Source organism: Stomoxys calcitrans, chromosome 5 (assembly GCF_963082655.1).
Source record: "Stomoxys calcitrans chromosome 5, idStoCalc2.1, whole genome shotgun sequence".
In the NCBI taxonomy this organism is placed as follows: domain Eukaryota; kingdom Metazoa; phylum Arthropoda; class Insecta; order Diptera; family Muscidae; genus Stomoxys; species Stomoxys calcitrans.
Genome location: NC_081556.1, coordinates 60860432 through 60882435, shown reverse-complemented (window position 1 = coordinate 60882435; position 22004 = coordinate 60860432). Strand labels below are relative to the sequence as shown.

At 38.2% G+C, this 22004-nt stretch overlaps 1 protein-coding gene across 11 annotated transcripts in view; it reads right to left on the bottom strand.

Moving 5' to 3' along the window:
- LOC106095874 (ryanodine receptor) overlaps positions 1 to 6423 on the bottom strand; it is a 163464-nt gene extending 157041 nt beyond the window's left edge. For all 11 annotated transcript variants that reach the window (XM_059370147.1, XM_059370148.1, XM_059370149.1 and 8 more), the window contains exon 1: positions 6339 to 6423. The gene's annotated coding sequence lies outside the window, so the exon portion shown is untranslated. The remainder of the gene's footprint in view (positions 1 to 6338) is intronic.
- Between the last annotated feature and the right edge of the window lie 15581 nt (positions 6424 to 22004).

Here is a 22004-nt window from a genome sequence, read left to right as displayed (position 1 = left end):
GGTCATAGCAAAACACTACACGCAAAATTTCCGCCAAATCGGATAATAAGCTAGAGGCTCAAGAAGTCTCGGTATATGAGGGCAGCTATATCAAAACATCTACCGATTTTGCCAAATTAAAATCCCAATCGAGCTGCGCTAATAAGAAGTATTTATGAGAAATTCCAAGCACCTAGCTTTAATCCTTGAAAAGTCAGCGTGCTTTCAGCAGACGGACAGACGTACACACGGACGGACTGACGGACATGGCTAAAAAGGCTTACATTATCAAGGCTATCAAGAATAAATATACTTTGTGGGGTCTCAGATCATTGTTTCCATGAGTTACAAATGGAATGACGATGTTAGTATATACCCAACCTATGGATAAGGGTATAAAACAATACGGCAGATTGCATTGTAAATGCAAACCGATCATGCCTTTCCCAATTCTTGTTGAGCAACTCATGCCGTACCGTACCGTATGAACTGATATAGGAAGTCTGTTAAAATTTCACAAATGACTACAAATTGTCTTTGTTAATTTTGGTGGTATAAGTAAGACTTAATGGACATTTCTGTCAGTGTGGTGGTCACTCTGTACGAGGCTTGCCAGATTCGCTGATTTTTCGGCATTTTGACGACGTTTTGCTTCCAAAACAGCATAGAGCAGATTTGCCGTTTCTTGCTCTTAAAATTAATATTTTTTTCAATATATGAAAAATGAATTTTTTAATTGAAGGGGGTTACTTAAAATTGAAAAACTGAGCTGATGGGCTATATAGCAACATCAATTATGTTCAAAGATTTAATTTGTTTAGCTCCAGAAAGGCTTTTTGTACCCACCACAATTGGCTGGTGGTAAACTTATCTAGTCACTCCGTATGTATCACATTGAAATGTTTATCTGCGACCCCAAAAAGTATATATTCTTGATCGTCTAGACATTCAGAGTCGATCCAGCCATGCCCGCCCCGCTGTATACCCAGCCGTATATACTCAGCCGCATAAAATTTTGCGATGATACTTCAAATTGATGTTGGACGTTCGGGATTACAAATGTGCTATATCGGTTCAGATTTGGATAAAGTAACATATAAAATGGTCCTTTGACTTGAATTCTTGAGTCCCTACAAGCCGCAATTGTTAACCGTTTTGGCTACATTTTTGCACGATGGATTCTGTTACGACTTTTAATAGACACGCCAGTATGATTCAAATCGGACCATAACCTGATGTCGAATAGGGTCGAATAGTTGGATGTAGGTGAGGCAGGTCTGATAGCAAACCGGTCTGTCGATTGAGCTTCTTAAATTCACAGAAGGCGTACGTTTTACATGGGTAAAAAATACATTCTTGCTAGGTGATATGGAAAATTTGATCAATCTTAAGACGTTTGTATACTTTTATGTTAAAACTATGCGCTTTACTGTTAACCTACACCACCACTGTGGTACAGGGTGTTACAACTTGGTGCATTTGCTTGCAACGCTAAGAAGGAGAATAGCTAGACGCATTGATAAGTATTCTGGTTCGATTTAGCTATGTCCGTCTGTCTGCCTGTCTATGTATTCTTCTAATCAAGGTCGCATTTGTTGTCCGATGTCATAAAATTTATTACAAGTCCCGTTTTTAGCCCAAGGACAAACGCTAGTTCTTTGGAACAAAATCGGACCATATGTATATATCATATGATATAGCTCCCTCACATAACTTTCATCCGATATGGTCTGTTGAGGCTGTAGAAGTCACAGTTTTTGTCCCATTTAAACAAAATTTAGCATGAGATGTTTAATTTTACATTCCAGTATGTACAAAATTTTATCAAAGTCGATTCGGATTTAGATATGGCTCCCTTATATATATATTTCATCCGATATGACCTTTTTTGAGGCTGTAGAAGCCACAGTTTTTGTGCTATCTTAACAAAAGTTTTTGGTCCGATCTTCACAATGTATAGCACGAGATGTTTTATTTGACGGCCTAGTAGGTGTGCGAAATTTCATATAAATTGGTTCAGATTTAGATATAGCTCCCATATATATCGTTCATCCGAATTGTTCTTTTATGACTGCAGAAGCCACAGTTTTTGTCCGATATTTACGAAATTTAGCGTAAGGTATTTAAAATCATGTCCCAGTATATGTTAAAATTTCACAATTTTGGTCCGATCTTATGAGCATGAGATGTTTTATTTGACGTTCCAGTATGTGCAAAATTTCGTCCAAATCTGTCCAGATTTAAGTATAGCTCCCATATATATCTTTTATCGGATATGACGACATGAGGCCTGAGGTGTTTTATTTGATGGCTTAATAGGTGTATATAAATTGAAACAAGTAAAAAGATGTTAAGTTCGGCCGGGCCGAACTTTGGATACCCACCACCTCGGGTATATATGTAAACCACCTTTCATCAAAATTCGGTGAAAATTTTATACCTTACGTCCCATATCAGTTATATCCAAATATGTTCCGATTTGGACCAAATACTAATAAGTACATTAGCTATATCTAAAAATAAACCGATCTGAACTATATACGACACGGATGTCGAAAAGCCTAACATAAGTTCTTGTGCCAAATTTCAGTGAAATCGGATTATAAATGCGCCTTTTATGGGGCCAAGACATTAAATCGAGATATCGGTCTACATGACAGCTATATCCAAATCGGGACCGATTTGAGCCAAGTTGCATAAAACAGTGGAAGAGCCTAACACAAAGCACTGTCCCAAATTTCAGCGAAATCGGACAATTAATGTCGCTTTTATGGGCCCAAAACCTTAAGTCGAGAGACCGGTCTATATGGCAGCTATATTCAAATCCGGACCGATCTGGGCAAAATTAAGGAAGGACGTCGATGAACCTAACCAAACTCACTGTCTTAAATTTCAGCGGAATCGGACAATAAATGCGTCTTTTATGGCCCCAAAACCTAAAACCTAGATATCGGTCTATATGGCAGCTATATCTAAATCTGGACCGATCAGTGCGATATAGCAGAAGTATGTCAAGGGTCCCAATTTTCGGCGTCATCGGACAATAAATGAGCATTTTATGGACCCAAAACCATAAATCAAGAAATCAGTCTATATGACAGCTATATCCAAATCTGAACCGATCTGGACCAAGTTGAAGAAAGATGTCGAAGGGCCTAACACAACTCACTGTCCCAAATTTCAGCAAAATCGGACAATAAATGTGCCTTTTATGGGACTAGCACCATAAATCGGAGGATCGGTCTATATGGCAGCTATATCCAAATCTGGACCGATCTGAGCCAAATTAACGATGAATGTCGATGGGCCTTACACAACTCACTGTCCCAAATTTCAGCGAAATCGGATAAAAAATGTGGCTTTTATGGGCCTTAGACCCTAAATCGGAGGATCGGTCTATATGCCAGCTATATCCAAATCTAGACCGATCTGAGCCAAATTGACGAAGGATTTCGAAGGGCCTAACACAACTCACTGCCCCAAATTTCAGCAAAATCGGATAATAAATGTGGCTTTTATGGGCCTAAGACCCTAAATCGGCGGATCGGTCTATATGGGGGCTATATCAAGATATAGTCCGATATAGCCCTTCTTCGAACTTAACCTGCTTATGGACAAAAAAAGAATCTGTGCAAAATTTCAGCTCAATATCTCTATTTTTAAAGACTGTAGCGTGATTTCAACATACAGACGGACAGACGGACGGACATATCTAGATCGTCTTAGATTTTTACGCTGATCAAGAATATATATACTTTATAGGGTCGGAAATGGATATTTCGATGTGTTGCAAACGGAATGACAAAATGAATATACCCCCATCCTTCGGTGGTGGGTATAAAAATAAAATTCATATAAATTGATTTCATATAAATTAGATATAGCTTCCATATATATCGTTCATCCGATTTGTCCTTTTATGACTGCAGAAGCCACAATTTTGGTCCGATCTGTACAAAATTAAGCGTAAGATGTTTTGTTTGACGTCCTTTTTCGGGTGCAAATCTCATCAAAGTCGATCCAGATTTAGATATAGCTCGCATATATATCTTTCATTCGATATGGTCCTTTAAGCCGATAGTAGCCACTATCCTAGAAGACTCTGTTCGATATTTCAATAGGTATCCAAAAATAAAGTCTGACTAGAATTCTACATATGTCATATGTATGTAGACTTGGTATAAAATGCTACTATGGGAGTCCAGTATAAAATGCTTCTATGGGACTCCAATGAAGGGGGTTTGAAAATAGATTACGAATACATAAACGATTATAGAAACAGTGAATTTACAAAGGCCTTTTGGGGAAAAATTCTGAACTGCAAGTTGGATGCCTTGTAGGTTCTAGTTCAATATTTGTAGTACAAGTAATTGAACCCAGTTTTCCTTCGGAACACATCGCGTTGGGGATTCGTCTGATTATCTGACAATATATATGTGGTAGCAACCATTTCTAATGGAGGCCACAGTGGCGTAGAGGTTAGCATGTTCACCTATAACGTTGAACGCTTGGGTTCTAAGCCCGGCCAGAACATCAGAAAAATTTTCAGCGGTAGTTATCCCCTTACTAATGTGAGATATCCTTCCATATAAAAGGAGGTTATCGTCATAAAAAGGAGGCCCCTTATCATTGAGCTCAAAAATTTAAACGGACTGCATTCATTGATATGAGAGAAGTATGCCTTGTTGCTTTACGGAATGTTCATGGGAAGATTTCTAATAATTTCTAATGATGGAATGCTGAGAGACCTCGTGTAAACAGATATTTAATACATGCTTGCGTAAAGTTTCCCTATGAATATAAACTTTTAGTGGATGCCCACTGTGCTGGCGTGCTTTGAAATACAATGAAAAACATTAGGCAAACGGTTGGCTTTTTGTGTTGTTTACTGTGATTTTGTGTAGGAAGATTTATGTATGTGGATGGACAAATATTCATACATCAATTCGGACACTCGGACGGACGGACGGACGGCTCTATGTGTAGCATTTACCGAAAACAGTTTGTCAGAGGGTATTAAATAAGAATTTTTGTGGCCGGATCCGGGTACGGATGCCTTTTGATTCTTCTTTTGTTCTTTCGAGCTAAATTTGCAGCTAGCTGGTGCCGTTGGAGGTTTTCATAGGCGAAGAATTGACGAATAATGAACGGATCACTTTTCGGCCAAAGAGTGTGTGTGTGTGTGTAGAGAGGAGGGGAGGGGAGGAAAATGCTTTGTGAATAAAAATAAATATTAGCACTTGAAATGAAATCACATCACATTTGTCAAGAGACAGTGGAAGTAGACCAAACAATGTTGTGGCATTTCATGGCCTGCGAGTGGGATTCGCTTTTCGATGAGCATTGTTTGTGTGGTTATGTGCGACAGTAACTTAGGCCCAGTAACTTCCAAACTGTAATCGTTGGTTGACAGAGAATGTTGCGGCACAACTCTCTCACTCTCTCTACAATTTTGTGTCTTGAATGAGTAGCCATAGTAAGTGTGGCCAAAATGAGAGTAAGTTACATATATTTCTGTTTTCTGTACGCCTACAGAGGGGCTGTATCGCATTGTTTGTTGTTTTGTGGGGTGTTATTCGTAACACAAGATGCGAAAACAAGGAACAAATAAAAGAGGATAATACTACTGCAGCAATTCTGTGGAAAGTCCTTGCCGATGCCCTTGCCATGCTTTGGTTGGTTATACTTTTCCTTTAACCAACTTCCACAAAGAACCAGTAATCCAGGGGTCCGATTCTTTGTGGCACGTTGTGCACAACATTACACTGAGGGCGAGCAAAACACTTTTCACTGTGGCGATGCGATTACCCGCTTCTGTTGCGTGGGACACACTCACAGATAATTCTTGCTTTTCGGTTTTTTTGGTTTTTGTTTTTGTTGCATTTTGTTTCTTTTTTTTTCATTTCAACTCAACTCGTATAGAATTGGATGTATTTCAACAAGTTTTTCACCAGATTTGCTTGGTTAAACGGAAAATCTGCTTCAGCGCGAGCTATTCGTGTGTTTATATTTAGACACTTCGACCGCCGAATCGTGGCCGATCAGCTCGCACCATGCCAAAAATAACACTCGCACTGGCCTGGGATGATGAAAATTTTCTAATTTCACATAATTTTTGATAGAAATTTTGAAATGCTTATTTTTGGTCCAGAGAAATATGGGATTTTCACATTATTGCACTGGGACATCGATAGGGTTTTTCGCACACGTGTTCCACAGACGCACTACACTCCGGTTTGTGTTGTATTTTGTATGGATTTTCCACGTTTTCCATGAATTCGAGGGATACATATAGATTTTGCTTCAATGGAATTCACACAGACACCCGTTTCACTACGGCCCACAAGGAGGCGACTTACTTTTCGTGTCGATATTTCTCTTTAGACTAATGTGCTGTGTACTCGCTGCCTTTCGAAAAAGTCGTTCGGCAAACAGTTGAGGCCGTAAGCGATGGATGGATGGGTTGGATGTTCCTGCTTTCTCATTTACTTGTGCGAGCATATTTGGTTTATTTTCCCTGCTCTTTTTATCGTTGTCGTTATTTTATTCATTCATTCATTCGCCTCTTGCATTCGTCGAACTATTGGCTTCAGGCATGGGAATATACCAAGTTGGTGGGTGTGAATGGGTGAATGGATTGATGGTGTGTTGCTCTTGTTTTGACTCTGAATTGTTTTGCTTGTCTCACATCAGCTGTTTTTTTTGTTGCCATTGCGAAGGAAGTCAATTGAAGTTAGTCCCTAAATGTGGGGGTTGGTGTAAGGTGTGGTGGTGTCGTGGTGCGTGACCGTCGTCTATTTTTCTCGCCAAAACATGATGTCTTCAGCATTTGAGAGAACTGTAGCGTGGTCATGTTGTTTTCGACATCAGTTATTAGGTCCCAGAAATTCACTTAAGATGGCGTTCAAAATGGCAGAGGACGCAGACAACCAGAAAATCTAAAAATATGACAAAATGTAGGGTACACTATGTCAGTAATGGTGCTGATTTGTTTCTTGTAATTAATTTGTAATAAACTTAAAATATTTCACGGATAGAGATGGGCGATAAATACCCAAAATATATTTACCCGGTTAATTCATCCATATTTGTGTAAGAGCTGGGTATTTACAAATCTTCTGATATTTTGGTAATCTAAAACACTTTCTGCTGATATTTAATAAGCCATATTTATCTTTTGAATAATAGTAAAGCTACATAATAATAATAATTTTTCTAATTTTAGGTGTACGTTTTTGTTGTAGAGCCTACATATAGTGTCAGTAGTTAGTTTGTCTGCGGTTTTTTAAAATCACTATATGCCCCTAAAATTGAAAGACGAGATGAAACAAAAAGAAGTTCAATGTATTTATAACTCTTTTAGGCTGTATTTTAGTTTTTATCAATTAAAAACAACAGATTTTTTTTTGCTATTTTAGCAAACTATTGCTGCTGTCATAGTCTCGACACACTTTCTGCTGTTACAGCAAACATTTTCGTTGTTTTTACAAGAACATTTCTCTGAGTGTAGTTATATATGCTATACAGACCAATCTTCCGATTTAAAGTCTTAAGGCCATGAGAGGCATTACGATTTCGATAAAATTTGAAACACTTAGTTTTTGTACAATATTTGGTACATATTTGGATATAGCTGTCATATAGAGTAGAGCTGGCAAATTATCGTTGGAACTATCGATAGTATCGAAACGAGTCGTTTAATTTTTGCTTCAATATCAATAGTTTTTAACACCATCGGTAAAATTTAATTTTTCGTTGAAATGTACCTTGTTTCAATAAAAAATATTGGATTAACCAACATTTTCATAAATCATTAAGCCTTCAAAATCAAGACAAATAACAAAAAGTTACAGGTTTGTGCTATATTTGCTGATTTTGTGGCATCGCTGCTTCAAAGACTTCTTGAAGACAATTTGAATTTTGTCACCGAAATGGCATATCTGCTGACGTGTTTTACAGATTGTATGTTATAAAATTTGGCACAATTTATTTATGAGAAATTTTAAATGTCTGTTTGGGCTTTCTTTACTTGGTCTTAAAATTTTATTGAGATTCCACTGCAGGATATTTTCCGGCTTTAGACCATTGTTTAACGCTTTCTATTAAAAGAATAGTATAGTAAAAAACATTTAAAAGTCAGCAAAGAGTGTGTTGTTGCTAGAAGCATTTGTCTGGTTTCCGGTATAGCGATTTCATTTTCGACTAAGAAAAATCATCAGCAGGATATGTCAAATGAATTATGGTGCTTTACAACCATTCCAACTAGAATCTCAATAGAAATTAACAATTTCATATATTTTTTTCTTCAAAAAAACGTACGCTCTTTAAAGGAAAAGGCCTGCTGGGGTAATATTGCCGAGACCAAATGATAACTGTGCAGGATTTAGGACAGGTCCCAAACTGGAGATTTAACCGGTTTTCAGTGACCAGTGACTGGTCCCCTGTCTATGCATACGACCGGTTTAAAAAATCTGTAATCTTCCCAATTTAAGGTTTGAAAAAGGCTGCAATTTTACCGGTTTAGGCAAACACATCACTGTACCAGTTTGGACACATTTTTATTTTTTTTTTAAATTTTTTGTATTAACATTAACAAGTAAGAGCGTGCTAAGTTCGGCCGGGCCGAATCTTATATACCCTCCCCCATGGACCGCATTTGTCGAGTTCTATGCGCAGTATCTTTTTTTAGGCAAAAAGAGAATATTGAATAAGATTTGTGCTATTGGAGCTATATAAAGTTATAGTCCGATTCGGACCACAAATGAATGCTGAACATCGTAGAAGTCATTGTGTAATATTTCAGTTTATTCGGATAAATATTGCGCCTTGTAGGGGCTCAAGAAGCAAAATAGGGAGATGGGTTTATATGGGAGCTGTATCAAGCTATTGATCGATTCATACCATATTAGATACGTATGTTGAAGGTCATGAGAGAAGCCGATGTACAAAATTTCTACCAAATCGGATGAGAATTGCGTCCACCGTGGATCGCATTTATCAAGTTCATTGCCCGGTGTCTCTTTCAAGGCATACTGTTAAAGCTATATCAGGTTATGGGCCGATTCAGGCCATACTTGCTTTGGATGTCGGACACCATAGTAGAAGTCATTGAGCAAAATTTTAGCCAAATCGGATAAGAATCGGTAGATTTGTTTATATGGGAGCTATATCAGGTTAAAAACCATACATGTTCGAAAATGAAGCAAAATACTTCATGCAAAATTTCAGTTAAATCGGATAGTAATTGTGCACTTTAGAGGCTCAAGATCCCAGATCGGCTAATATGGCAGCTATATTAGGTTATGAACCGATTTAGACCTTACTTGACACAATTGATGGAAGTCAAAACAAAACACTTCACGCAAAATTTCAGCCACATCGGGTGAGAATTGCGCACTGTAAAGGTTCAAGGAGTAATGACTCGAGATCGGTTTATATGGCAGCTATATCAGATTATGAACCGATTTGAACCATACTCAGCACAGTTTTTGGAAGATATAACAAAAAACACCAAGAACAGAATTGGATAAGAATTACGTTCTCTAGAGACGCAAGAAGTTCAAATCTTATATATAAAAATCAATTTGTGTTTGTTTGTATGTTTTGTGTTCCTTATAGACTCAGAAACGGCTGAACCGATTTTCTTGAAATTTTCACAGATGGTACATATTCACCCCGTGGTGAAAATAGGGTACTAAATTTTTTGATATCTGAAGGGGGGCGGACCCTCCCCTTACCCTAATTTTCAGAAACGCCAGATCTCGGAGATGGGTGGTGCGATTTAAGCCCCATAGCAATGTGGGGCTCAAATGAAAGGTCTTTGGGAGTAAAGCACGAATTTGATATCAATATTCGGGAAAAGTGTCTATGGGGCCACGCCACCCAGACAACACCACCCAAATAGTAAGTACAATATTTTCTGACTATTGCAATATGAGGCTCAAATAAGAGGGGTTTTAAAGTGAAACACGAATCCGATATATATTTTCAAGGCCAACTCACTGAGTGGCCGCCCATCCCCCAAGCCGGTCATGTTTGCCGACTATGGAAATATGGGGCTCAAATTAAAGGTATTTGGGAGTAGACCACGTATCTGAAATCAACATTAGGGTCCAACTGTCTAGCGGACGTCCCACCACCATAACAAACCCCAAATAAGACGTATTTGCTCACCAAGACAATTTGGGTCTTAAAGAGAGTGGAACTAAATATTCATAGTTTTTAGGGCCATTACCCAAAACCCGACATATTTGCTGACTTTTGCAATAAGGAATTTAAATGAGCAAGAATTAATACTCACTTTCGGGACCAATTTTCTGGGGGTATACCCCTCTCCCAAAATACCCCACAAACAGCAATTTTTTACTGACCATCGCAATATGGGGCTCAAATAAAGGTATTTGGGAGTAGAATACGAATTTGATACGAAGCCAATATGTGGCTCAAATGAAAGCTATTTGAGATTAAAGAACTAATTTGATTACCTATTTTGGGGTCATGTGTTTGGGGGACGCCTCATCGTGTAACCAATGGCAATATGGGGTTTAAATAAATGGTATTTGAAAGAAGAGCACGATGCTGATATTTTTTCGGGGCCAACTGTCTGGGGGACCAACTCACCCCCGGAAACACCCCTAAATCAGATATCATGAGAGTAGCGGGCTGAAATAAAGTATTTTAAGAATGGAGTACACTTTATATCCAAACTTAAATTCGTAGACCAATAAAGATCATATGGGATTCAGATAAAGGCACTTATATTGTTAAACTGTTAGTCAAGCGATATACTATTTTCGTAGCATGATATTTCACTAAAAGCTCTTTATTTGTCGAAAATAACGACAACGAAACTTTTGTTCCATATAAAGTAAAAGAAGGCGCAGCGGAGCGGGCCCGGGTCAGCTAGTCGGTTTATATAGTAGGAAGTATTTGCAAAATTTCCTACCGGACGTTCCACAGTGTAACATGCGTTCGTAGCCCTTCGTCGACCCGAAAGTCTTCGGATTAACCAAGTTTGTTGACGGTAGTCCTCTGACCTTCACTGCCAAATCGTCTGCTTTTTCATTCCCCCTTAATCCGCTATTGCCGGGCACCCAAACTATGCGGATCGAGTCATTCTCAGAGAAGGCGTTAATCTTACACTCCAAGATTGTTTGTGACTTTACCGTGTCGGTTGTTATTGCCCACACCACCTTACGCATTCCGTGATCGCCCGGATTTCTGCATGCAGGATCGTATTATGATCAGGCAGTCGAAAACAGATTTCAGTCCTTGAGTTCTCAATGTAGACCACCAGACCCTCTATGTACTCTAGCTTTGATCCATTTGAATAAGATGATCTCCCAGATGGCAGCAATATCTTGCACTCGACCTCAAGTATCATCTCAGGTATCCGATCAAAATCCTCTTCTAATCTTAACATAAGCATGCTGTTTCTATTTGAGCAGTTCTTTATCATGGTATCCACAATACGTTCCATGGTTTTGAGTAGAATGGACGTAAGTCTTATAGGTCTCTGGGCCTTTGGTGTCGCATAACTTGCCTTGCCGGGCTTGGGTATAAATACTACCCTTGTCTCCTGTCAGGCTTTCGGAGTATATACAAGTCCTAGACAAGCTTTGAAAGTAGTGGCCAGATGGGGCGCCAGATAGTCCGCCTCATTCTGTAGTAACGCCGGAAATATTCCATCAGGTCCGGGTGACTTAAATGATTTGAAGCCTTCCTCTACCGCAATTTCCATTATGATAGGCCTTCAATCAACCTCATTTTTCTAATCAATTATCAACCTCATTATTCACCGATGTCTCCGAGATTCCCGAAGTATTTTGTGGAAAATGGGATTTTATCAAAACCGTAACTTGTCCTCCGTTGTCTCTGCTCTCATGTCGCCCACTACAATTGGGTTCGGACATCGGTTTTTGAGAGACACTTTTTCACCTTGGCGCCGTTATTACCGTTATCGACCTGTTCGCAGAAAAGAAAAGGATGCACGTTTTGCCGCTCTGGTAATCTTATTGTACACCTAGAGCCGTGTGTAGTACACATCCCAGTAAACTTCCGTTTTTTTTTAAGATGTGCTCTGTTGTTAACTCTGCGGACCTGTTTCTCAATGTTGCGAATCTCTTCGGTCATTCTGGGATTTTTTCTGGGGCTGATTTGCTTTAACAAAGAGGACAACGTTAGTACTCAGTAATTCTGCCAGGGCTTGGCCCAGTTTATTAATGTTGGTACTATCCCACGAAATGTGGTGAGAGTTCTCTTCGTATCCTATTAGTACCACAATTCCTGTCTGTATTGCCTTGTGGTTGTCGGTGTCGGAGAGTCGAAAAGCAGATAAAATGATGCAGGTATGCTCCACTCCACTTCTCTCCCTGTGAAAATTTCTATGAAAATGAATGCAGGTCCTCAGCCGAGTGCCAGTGTTAGCATAGAAACATAGCCCTTGCTGCTTTTCTTTATCAGAGCGTGCGTTTATCTGGAAAACCTCAATCATTGGTCTTCCAGTAAATGAGCTTTTATGGAATGGGCGATGATCTCATCGCCCGCACCCTGATCATTACGCAGCATTTACTTTCCTGCCACTGCACAGCCTGATGTTATCGCATTAAGTTCCTTTCTTCTCCTAGTCATTCGAATCTTGAGAAAGTCGGTAATGATTCCATCGTCGGGTCCCTGTTCGTTAGGCTTATTGAGTTTCCAGTCCTTGTACTGGCTGATGTTTCAATGCTAGGATTTGATATCTTAGTCTTCCAAATTTTAAGTATATGGGCTTCTTGGAGTCGTTGATGGTACCATCGGCAGCTCCCTGTTCATTAGGCTGCATTGAGACTCCTGTCGCTGCACTGCCTAATGTTCCGTCGGATCCCTGTTGCAGCGTGGCCTAATGTTTCAATATTGGAATCTTTATCTATCCTAGTTTTCCTGGGTATATCGACCCTACACTGCCTAATATTTTAGTATTAGGATCTTTGATTTTCCTAGTCTTTCCAATATTGAGAGAGGCGGTGATTGTCTCGTCGTCAGCCCTCTGTTTGTTGGACGTTATTGAGTCAATTGTCACTGCACAGCCTGATGTCTCAATATGAGCATTTCTGCCTATCCTAGTTTTTCCAATCTTGAAATCTTGATCAATGCCAACCACAAGGAGAGTTCCTTCCTCCTTCTCCTCCCTGTGAAAGACCTCCCATACCTCTCCCCTAACTATGGTTTTGCTTGCCCAAGAATCCCAACATGCGTTCCGTCGCAAATTTACTGTCCTATCCCTTGATGAAGACCGTCACCTTTGTGAGCTGGGGGATGTTCATCTTTCTCACCAAGTCGAGTTTTGCACCCTCCCAAGAAGTGTGGATGGCTCTGACTAGCTGTTTGACGGTATCAAGGCATTCCGTCGACACAAAACGCAGCTTAAAGATGTCCCCTCCATTTGTATGGGTGGACCCTCTACAGAGTTCCACACATGTTCGAAAATCCGCTCGTTAACCAGTGAAGAATCACTTTAAACATTCTGGCGTAAGAGGGCGGTTCCTTATCTTTCTCAATGACTATATTCCCCTTCTGTGATTACTGTGGCGTCTATTTGGAAGTCACAGTCCTCCATGAAGGCTCAGAAGCCGTGCGCGCTTTCTTCGTTCTTGGTCCGACTTTGCCCCCTCTGCAGGACACTGTCTGGAGTCTCCAGCGCTCCAAGCGGGAAGCTCTTTTTCCTCTTCAGGGTTATCGCAGTGTTATGCTCTTCTGGAGATTTGATTTTCTTTCGAGTTACTGTAGAAGTGATTGGAATACCCCAAAAAACTCTATAATTTTTTTTTGTTTTTAAACAATTTCCTTTTTTCCGAATTTTTGAAATTTTATTAATTTTTTCCCATAATCGTAAATATATTTATTGTTTGGTATTTCCAAGCAGTTTAGAGATCGAGGAAATTTTTGTTTTTTTTTTTAATGCAGGTTTTCAACCACCGCAAAATCTGTAAAAAAAATCTGCCATTTGAGAATGAGTAGAGAAAACTCTTTGAAATGTTTAGCTGAGATGTTATTAAGATTACAAGGCTCTATATGTTAGGGGCACCTCTTGGCAGGGCCCTAAAAAAGATCACCACTGCATTTGGACCAAATACTAATATGTACAAGTCATTGTTCAATTGTGTATAAGAAACTTTTGCATTTTTTGTAGCTATATATAAAAATAAACCGATCTGAACCATGTAAAATTAATAAAATTAATGTGAGTTCTGGGGTTCCAGAAGGGAGCCATCTTGGTCCTGTACTTTTACTTTGTTCATTAATGACTTGCCGAATGTAGTACGCTACTCTAAAATACTTATGTATTGCGGACGATATCGAAATGACTTCCGCAAGCATATTTCTGTAATTACTTACAAGGCATATAAAAGCCTATGCTTTATAAAACGCTGGAGTAAAGAATTCTCAGATCCAATAGTTACTAAGCAGTTGTATATTTCTTTAGTGTGTTGTACCTTAGAGTACGGTTCTCTAGTATGGGACCGAGTTAACCTTTTTCATTCCAATACAATTGAATCGGTTCAGAAACTATTTTTATTATTTTGCCTCAGGAATCGTGGCTGGAACCAACATGTTTTGCCTAGCTATAATTACAGATTGAATCTAATTAATTTACCAACTCTGAAAAGTCATAACGCCATGAATGTAATTTTTCTTATAAACATTATTCATGGTAAAATATTATCAAATTTTATTTTAGACAGACTTTATATAAATGTTCCAATCGGACCAACTCGTCATTATCAACTACGTCAAATAAATTATTATACCACTATGCAAATTATGAAACTTTGCGCCACCTCTTCCAGAATTCAACAAATTTTATAATCTAATTGATCTATCAGAAAGTCGTGATAAAAAGGAAGTTAATTTTATACGTGAATCGTATATAGTATTTAAATCCCTATAGTTTTTGAAGCTCACAAAAAAAAATATTTATATACATATATTTTTATACCCTCCACCATAGGATGGGGGTATACTAATTGCGACATTCTGTTTGTAACATCTCGAAATATGCGTCTAAGACCCCATAAAGTATGTATATTCCTGATCGTCATGTCATTTTAAGTCGATCTAGCCATGTCCGTCCGTCTGTCTGTCGAAAGCTCGCTAACATTCGAAGGAGTAGAGCTAGCCGCTTGAAATTTTGCACAAATACTTTTTATTAGTGTAGGTCGGTTGGGATTGTAAATGGGCCATGTCGGTCCATGTTTTGATATAGCTGCCATATAAACCGATCTCGGGTCTTGACTTCTTGAGCCTCTAGAGGGCGCAATTCTCGTCCGATTTAATTGAAATCTTGCACGTAGTGTTTTGGTAGCACTTCTAACAACCAAGCTAAGTATGGTTTTAATCGGTCCATGTTCTGATATACCTGCCATATAAACCGATCTTGAATCTTGACTTCTTGAGCCTCTAGAGGGCGGAATTATCGTCCGATGTAACTGAAATTTTGCACGTAGTGTTTTGGTATTACTTTCAACAACTGTGCTAAGTATGATTCAAATCGGTTCATAATCTGCTATAGCTGTCATAAAAACCGATCTTGGATCTTGACTTCTTCAGCGAATAGAGTGCGCAATTCTCTTCCAATGTGGCTGAAATTTTGGATGTTTTGTTATGACTTCCAATAACTTTTCTAAGTATGGCTTAAATCGATATAGAACCTGATATAGCTGCCATATAAACCGATCTGGGATCTAGATTTCTTGAACCTCTAGAGGTCGCAATTCTAATCCGATTTGGCCGAAATTTTGTACAACGGCTTTTTCAACATACGTGTCTAATATAGTCTGAATCGGTCTTGATACAGCTCCCATATAAACCTATCTCCCGATTTTGCTTCTTGAGCCCCTACAAGGCGCAATTCTTATCCGAATGAACTGAAATATTAAACAATGACTTCTACAATGTTCAGCGTTTATTTATGGTCCGAATCGAACTATAACTTGATATAGCTCCAAAAGCATAACAGCTCTTATTCAATATTCTATGTATGTCTAAAAAGGAGATACCGCGCATAGAACTCGACAAATGCGATCAATGGTGGAGGGTATATAATATTCGGCCCGGCCGAACTTAGCACGCTCTTGTTATATATTTTATATATATATATATATATATATATATATATATATATACATATATTTTTGTTTGTACATATATATTTCGCAGTTAATTTAGTCTGTAAGGATATTGTAATCTAGAGACTTAAGACAAATAAATAAAAACAAGTAAAAAGGCGTTAAGTTCGGCCGGGCCGAACTTTGGATACCCACCACCTTGGATATATATGTGAACCACCCATCCTTAAAATCCAGTGAAAAATGCATACCTTATGCCCCATAGCAGCTATATAGACATATCCGATTTAGACCAAATGCTTATAAGTACAAGTCATTGTTCAACCGAGAGATCGGTCTATATGGCAGCTATATCCAAATCTGAACCGATCAGGGCCAAAATGAAGAATGATGTCGAAGGGCCTAACACAATTCACTGTCCCAAATCGGATAATAAATGTGGCTTTTATGGGCCTAAGACCCTAAATCGGAGGATCGGTCTATATGGCAGCTATATCCAAATCTGAACCGATCTGGGCCAAATTGACGAAGGATGTCGAAGGGCTCAACGCAACTCACTGTCCAAAATTTCAGCAAAATCGGATAATAAATGCGGCTTTTATGGGCCCAAGACCCTAAATCGGAGGATCCGTCTTTATGGGGGCTATTTCAAGAAATAGTCCGATATAGCCCATCCTCGAACTTAACCTGCATATGGACAAAAACGAATCTGTACAAAATTTCAGCTCAATATCTCTATTTAGACTGTAGAGTGATTTCAACAGACAGACGGTCGGACATGTCTAGATCGTCTTAGATTTTTACGCTGATCAAGAATATACATATATACTTTATAGGGTCGGAAATGAATATTTCGATGTGTTGCAAACGGAATGACAAAATAAATATACCGCCATCCTTCGGTGGTGGGTATAAAAAGCACTTGGAAGCCGCAATTTTTTTCCGTTTGGCAGAAATTTTGCATGTAGTGTTCTGGTATGACTTCAAACAAATGCGCCATTTACGGTCCACATCATTCTATAACATGATATAGCTCCCATATAAAGCGATCTCCCGATTTGACTTCTTGAGCCCGATTGAGGTGAAATTTTGCATGTAGTGTTCTTTTAAGATTTCCAACATCCCCCCCCCCCCACCCTCCACCCCACATCACCAAAAGATTTTGTCTTAAGAAAAAAATTAAAATAAATTTATTCCATACATTTTTAGAAATGACAAAATTTTATATTTATAATATTTTACAAAGGCAACATTTTGTTGACGTCAGGGCCACCTTGTTGAGGCCAGGGCCAAATTAAAATTATTCTTAAGGACAAAATTGTAATGAAATTCTTAGTAAAAAGAATATTTTAATGAAATTATTTTTACAAAATTCTAAAAAAATGTAATAAAGTTTTTTGTACAGAAAGAAAAAAAGAAAAAGAAAAATTTTTCCCTTCAAACTAAAGAAACCATTTTAATTAAATTTTTTTTAAGACAAAATTTTCATAACAGAATGTCAATATATTTTTTTTAAAGATTAAATTTTAATGAATTTTTTAAGGACTAAATTTCAGCGAAAAACTCTGTAAAGACAACCTAACCTTTAGATTATTTTTGTAAGACAATATTTCAATAAAATTATGCATTATGCGACACTACATTTTGCCTAAACATTTTTAAAAATTTTCCAAAAATATTTACTATGGATATATTTCGATAACTATTTTTTAAGACAAAATGTCAACTCATTACGCCTGACCCTTGATTCCGTTGTCCGATTTTGATGACATTTTATATATTCATAATTTAGAGAATTTATTTTAACATAGCAATTTTTATATCCTCCACCATAGGATGGGGACCCATAAAGTATATATATTCTTGATCGTCATGACATTTTAAGTCGAACTAGCCATGTCCGCCACGCCAACTTTCGAAAGAGTAAAGCTAGCTGCTTGAAATTTTGCAGAAATACTTCTTATTAGCGTAGTTCGGTTGGGATTGTAAATGGGTTATATTGGGCCACGTTTTGATATAGCTGCCATATAAACCGATCTTGGGTCTTGACTTCTTGAGCCACTAGAGGGCGCAATTATTATCCGATTTAGCTGAAATTTTGCATGAAATATTTTGTTATGACACTCAACAACTGTGCTAAGAATAGTTCAAATCGGTCCATAACCTGATATAGCTGCCATATAATATGGGATCTTGACTTCTTGAACCTCTAAAAGGCGCAAATAATATCCGATTTGGCTGAAGTTTTGTACAATGGCTTCTCCCATGACCTTTAACATACGTGTCGAATATGGCATGAATCAGTTTATAGCCTAATACAGCTCCCCTATGATCCGATCTCCCTATTTTACTTCTTCAGCCCTTTAAGTGCACAATTCTTACTATATTTGGCTGAAATTTTACACAATGACTTCTACTATGGTCTCCAATATTCAATATTATTTTATCCTTTGTTTGCCTTAAAAGAGATACTGTGGAAAGAGCTCGACAAATGCGATCCATGGTGGAGGGTATATAAGATTCAGCCCGACCGAACTTAGCACGCTTTTACTTTTTCTAATCCTTGCAGCAAAAAATCGTTTTCTTAATATTTTTTGACCATTTAATGTAGAAAGCTGGATTTAATCATTTTGGCCCAAAATAGCACCTGATGTCAAAAAAAAGTAGGATTATTGCCATAAATTAATTTTTTTTAATATAGAAACCATTTTATGCAACACGATATTAAAACAGATTTCGGAAATCTCACTCCATTGAATTTTGATACATTTTTTTGTTAAATTTTTGGGATATTAAAATTGCAGACATTCGACAAGCCAATTTTCCCCCAAAACATGAATTAAAAATTTTTATACCCTCCACCATAAGATGGGGGGTATACTAATTTCGTCATTCTGGTTGTAACTACTCAAAATATTCGTCTGAGACCCCATAAAGTATATATATTCTTGATCGTCGTGAAATTTTATGTCGATTTAGCCATGTCCGTCCATCTGTCCGTCCGTCTGTCTGTCGAAAGCACGCTAACTTCCGAAGGAGTAAAGCTAGCCGCTTGAAATTTTGCACAAATACTTCTTATTAGTGTAGGTCGGTTGGTATTGTAAATGGGCCATATCGGTCCATGTTTTGATATAGCTGCCATATAAACCGATCTTGGGTCTTGACTTCTTGAGCCTCTAGAGGTCGCATTTCTTATCCGATTGGGATGAAATTTTGCACGACGTGTTTTGTTATGATATCCAACAACTGTGCCAAGTATGATTCAAATCGGTTTATAACCTGATATAGCTGCCATATAAACCGATCTTGGGTCTTGACTTCTTGAGCCTCTAGAGTGCGCAATTCTTATCCGATTGGAATGAAATTTTGCACGACGTGTTTCGTTATTATATCCAACAACTGTGCCAAGTATGGTTCAAATCGGTCCATAACCTGATATACTGATATAGCTGTCATATAAACAGATCTGGGAATGTGACTTCTTGAGCTTCTAGAGGGCACAATTCCTATCCGATTTGGCTGAAATTTCGCAAGACGTTTTTTATTGTTACTTTTAACAACTATGTCAAATAAAGTACAAGTCGGTTCATAACCTGATATAGCTGCCATATGAACCGATCTGGGATCTTGACTTCTTGAGCCTCTAGAGGTCGCAATTATTATCCGATTTGCCTGAAATTTTGTACGACGGATTCTTTCATGACCATCAACACACGTGTTTAAATCGGTCCATAGCCCGATACAGCTCCCATATAAATCGATCTCTCTATTTTACTTTTTGAGCTCACAAAGAGCGCAATTCTTATTCGAATTGGCTGACATTTTACACAGGTCTCCAACATATAATTTAATTGTGGTCCAAACAGGACCATATCTTGATATCGCTCTAATAGCAGAGCAAATCTTTTCTTATATCCTTTTTTTTTGCCTAAGAAGAGATGCCGGGAAAGAACTCGCCAAATGCGATCCATGGTGAAGGGTATATAAGATTCGGCCCGGCCGATTTTAGCACGCTTTTATTTGTTATACCCACCACCGAAGGATGGGGGTATATTCATTTTGTCATTCCGTTTGCAACACATCGAAATATCCATTTCCGACCGTTTAAAGTATATATATTCTTGATAAGCGTAAAAATCTAAGACGATCTAGACATGTCCGCCCGTCTGTCTGTTGAAATCACTCTAAATAGAGATATTGAGCTGAAATTTTGTACAGATTCGTTTTTGTCCATATGCAGGTTAAGTTCGAGGATGGGCTATATCGGACTATTTCTTGAAATAGCCCCCATATAGACCGATCCGCCGATTTAGGGTCTTAGGCCCATAAAAGCCACATTTATTATCCGATTTTGCTGAAATTTGGGGCAGTGAGTTGTGTTAGACCCTTCGACATCCTTCGTCAATTTGGCTCAGATCGGTCTAGATTTGGATATAGCTGGCATATAGACCGATCCTCCGATTTAGGGTCGAAGGCCCATAAAAGCCACATTTTTTATCCGATTTCGCTGAAATTGGGACAGTGAGTTGTGTAAGACCCATCGACATTCATCGTTAATTTGGCTCAGATCGGTCCAGATTTGGATATAGCTGCCATATAGACCGATCCTCCGATTTATGGTGCTAGTCCCATAAAAGGCACATTTATTGTCCGATTTCGCTGAAATTTGGGACAGTGAGTTGTGTTAGGCCCTTCGACATCTTTCTTCAATTTGGTCCAGATCGGTTCAGATTTGGATATAGCTGTCATATAGACTCATTTCTTGATTTATGGTTTTGGGCCCATAAAATGCTCATTTATTGTCCGATGACGCCGAAATTTGGGACAGTGAGTTATGTTAAGCCCCTTGACATACTTCTGCTATATCGCACAGATCGGTCCAGATTTAGATATAGCTGCCATATAGACCGATATCTAGGTTTTAGGTTTTGGGGCCATAAAAGACGCATTTATTGTCCGATTCCGCTGAAATTTAAGACAGTGAGTTTGGTTAGGTTCATCGACGTCCTTCCTTAATTTTGCCCAGATCGGTCCAGATTTGAATATAGCTGCCATATAGACCGATCTCTCGACTTAAGGTTTTGGGCCCATAAAAGCGACATTAATTGTCCGATTTCGCTGAAATTTGGGACAGTGCTTTGTGTTAGGCTCTTCCACATTTTTATGCAACTTGGCTCAAATCGGTCCTGATTTGGATATAGCTGTCATGTAGACCGATATCTCGATTTAATGTCTTGGCCCCATAAAAGGCGCATTTATAATCCGATTTCACTGCAATTTGGCACAAGAACTTATGTTAGGCATTTCGACATCCGTGTCGTATATAGTTCAGATCGGTTTATTTTTAGATATAGCTAATGTACTTATTAGTATTTGGTCCAAATCAGAACATATTTGGATATAATTGATATGGGACGTAAGGTATACAATTTTCACCGAATTTTGATGAAAGGTGGTTTACATATATACCCGAGGTGGTGGGTATCCAAAGTTCGGCCCGGCCGAACTTAACGCCTTTTTACTTGTTTTTAAATGGTTTCATCGTCCACTTTGCGCCAATACAAATTTCATTACGATACCTCATTCCTAACTCGAGCTTCGTTAATAGGTTAATGCAATTTTTTAAAGACCGAATCGCAATGTAATATTATTAAAAGAAAATTTTGTGATTGTTTTGAACGAAAAGTCATTAAAAGTTTCTTTTAGCCAAAATCTTCATGGAAATTTCTTGCAAAATTTAAAAAAAAAAAAAAATTTGTAAGACATAATTCTATAGAATTTTCTCTTAATTCTCGTTTTATTATTTTATTGAAATTTCATCTGTAGAAAAATGTTATATAAAAAATGTCTTTAAATTAAACATTTTGCTTTTCAAACACAGTATGCACCACTGGCGAATTTTTCGTTACCATAAGAAAT